This window comes from Muscardinus avellanarius (assembly GCF_963383645.1).
Source record: "Muscardinus avellanarius genome assembly, chromosome: 11".
NCBI lineage: Eukaryota > Metazoa > Chordata > Mammalia > Rodentia > Gliridae > Muscardinus > Muscardinus avellanarius.
In genome coordinates this window covers 39,761,078-39,764,201 of record NC_137797.1, presented here as the reverse complement: position 1 = coordinate 39,764,201, position 3,124 = coordinate 39,761,078, and the positions used below count along the sequence as shown (strand labels likewise).

At 37.5% G+C, this 3,124-nt stretch overlaps 1 pseudogene across 1 annotated transcript; it reads left to right on the top strand.

The window, feature by feature from the left end:
- Positions 1–595: 595 nt before the first annotated feature.
- On the top strand, positions 596–1,941 carry LOC308269713 (ornithine decarboxylase-like; annotated as a pseudogene). The gene has a single exon. The product of its transcript is annotated as an ornithine decarboxylase-like (transcript).
- Positions 1,942–3,124: the final 1,183 nt, after the last annotated feature.

Here is a 3,124-nt window from a genome sequence, read left to right as displayed (position 1 = left end):
GTATATACTTATTTTTACAAATAATATGGTATATACAAACATAGTTATGTATGTTATATAAATGTGAATCTTTACATAAAATATGTATAATATGGGCAGATTTGTTATAGATATGTATCTATATATAATAATAATTACATTTATTTAAAGCTTACCGAATGCACTATGATGTATCTTAAGCTAGTTATATGGATACTTTCATTGAATTTTTATAAGTTTATGAGTCATGTAGCATTATTATATTAATACCATATATTTAGTATTTGTCCATATTCATATAGCTGATATATAGCAGAGCCAGGAGTTGAATTCACAGAAGGTAGATATCAGACAAAGTCAAAACTTATTAGAGGTCAGTCCCTGCAGCAGCAGCCACCACTGGCTGCCCTCAGCCAGCAGCTGAGCACCACCTCGGGCCAGCGACTCAGGTTGCTGAGGCGGCATCGCCATGGGGCTGGCCCGTGGCGCCCAGTGAGAACATTTGTACTGCTGGTCTGAAGACACAGGATTTGGAATTCCCAAAGAACTACCTTTGTGAGAACTGAAAATAATTGTTAAGTTCCACCTCAGTTTTCTATAGGCACATCAAGAAACCATGAATAACTTTAGTAATGGAGAGTTTGACTGCCACTTGCTCGATGAAGGCTTTACTGCCAAGGACATCTTGGACCAAAATATTAATGAGGTATCATCTTCTGACGATAAGGATGCCTTTTATGTCGCAGACCTTGGAGACATTCTAAGGAAACATCTAAAATGGCTAAAATCTCTTCCTTGTGTGACCCCCTTTTATGCGGTCAAATGCAAAGATTGAAGAGCCATAGTGAAGACCTTGGCTGCTGTTGGGACAGGCTTTGACTGTGCTAGGAAGACTGAAGTGCAGTTGTTGCAGAGTCTCAGAGTGCCTCCAGAGAGGATTATCTATGCAAATCCTTGTAAACCAGTGTCTCAAATTAAATATGCTGCCAGTATTGGAGTCCAGACGATGACTTTTGACAGTGTAGTTGAATTGTTAAAGTTGCCAGAGTGTATTCAAAGGCAAAGTTGGTTTTGCTGATTGCCACTGATGTTTCCAAAGCAGTATGTTCTCTCAGTGTTAAATTTTGTGCCACACTCAAAACTAGCATACTTCTTTTGGAACGGGCAAAGGAACTAAATATTGATGTCGTTGGTGTCAGTTTTCACCTGGGGAGTGGCTCCACTGACCCTGAGACGTTCGTGCAGGCAGTCTCTGATGGCCACTGCATCTTCGACATGGGAGCTGAGGTTGGTTTCAGCATGTATCTGCTTGATATTGGTGGAGGCTTTCCTGGATCTGAGGATGTGAAGCTTAAATTTAAAGAGATCACCAGTGTGATCAACCCAGCACTGGACAATTTTCCATCAGACTCTGAAGTGAGAATCAGAGCCGAGCCAGGCAGATATTATGTTGCTTCAGCTTTCACACTCGCAGTTAATATCATTGCAAAAAAAATTATCTTAAAGGAGCAGATGGGTTCTGATGATGAGGATAAAGCGAAGGAACAGACCTTTATGTATTATGTGAATGATGGAGTATATGGGTCATTTAATTGCATTTTTATGATCTTGTACATGTGAAGCCCCTGCCGCAGAAGAGACCAAAGTCAGATGAGAAGTATTACTCATCCAGCCTCTGGGAACCAACCAGTGATGCCCTTGAAAGGATCATAGAGCACTGTGGCCTGCCCGAAATGCACATGGGCAACTGGATGCTTATTGAGAACATGGGCACATACACTGTTGCTGTTGCTTCTACTTTCAATATATTCCAGAGGCCGACCATTTATTATGTGATGTCAGGACCAATGTGGCAACTCATGCAACAAATCCAGAAACATGGCTTCCCACCTATCCTGTGCTCAGGAGAGAAGAATGAAGTGCCACCCAGCAGCCTGTGCTCCCACAAGCATCAATGTGTAGATGCCATTATTGTAGCAGTTAACTGCAAGTTTAGCTTGAAGTAAGGGATTTGGGGGACCATTTAACTTAATTACTGCTAGTTTGGAAATATCTTTTAAGAGTAGGGTTGGCATAAATGCAGCAACATGAAAAAATTAGAAGTTGGGGGTCACACTTATCTGTGTTCCTATGAAAACTATTCAAATATTTGTTTTATATGGATTTTTATTCACTTTTCAAATATGCTACTAAAGATTGCCCCTCAGCTGCTAAATAAGCATTTGTAGCTTGTATAATGGCAGAATGGGCCAAAAGCTTAGTGTTGTGATCTGTTTTGAAAATAAAGAATGTTGAAATAAAAAAAATTACTAAGAATGGCAAGAAAATGGTGAATGAATTGGCATAAAGTATTCATTATAAAATATGTTTTTAAATCCTAAAAGAAAAACATTCCATAAAACCTAGACTTTGAAAATGTATTTTAAGTCTGGCGTGAAGGCACACGCTTTTAATCCCTGTGCTTGGGAGGTGGAGACAGGAGGATCAAGCAAGTTTGAAGCCAGCCGTGCTGGCTTAAGAGACCCTGATTCCAAATAAAAAGTATAAAATAGGTCTGGGAGTGTAGCCCGGAGGTAGAAGGTTTCCAGGAACCCCAGTGCTACCAAAAAATAGAAATAGAAAAAATTAAAAAAGAAAATGTATTTTAATATTTTTAGTAATCCAGAGATTTTTACCTTGAAAATTACTAAAAATCTACAAAATTGGTGGTTAGTTAAATTTTTAAAGGATATAATCTTGTTTATTTTTAGAACTGTTTCACTAACTTATTGCCAAACTACTTCAGTCTTTTATTTAGAGGTATCTTACTGTTGATGTGTCTCCCATTTCAACAGAAATGCAAGTGTTGAATATTAAATCAATGGAAATATCATCCTTCTAAATATCATGGCTTCTATTTTTGGCATATAAACAAATATCTTCTGCATAATGTTAAACTAAATATGACTTTCATATCATTTACTTTTCTTATTTAAAGAACATACTTTTAGACTGTCTGAGTTATTTTTACCTAATGTATAAAAAAATTATATCCATTATTTGAAGTTTCTTTTTAGTAGATTTCTTTATCTCATACACACACACACACACACACACACACACACACACACTCACACTTCTTATTATGACATTATTTATAATGTTA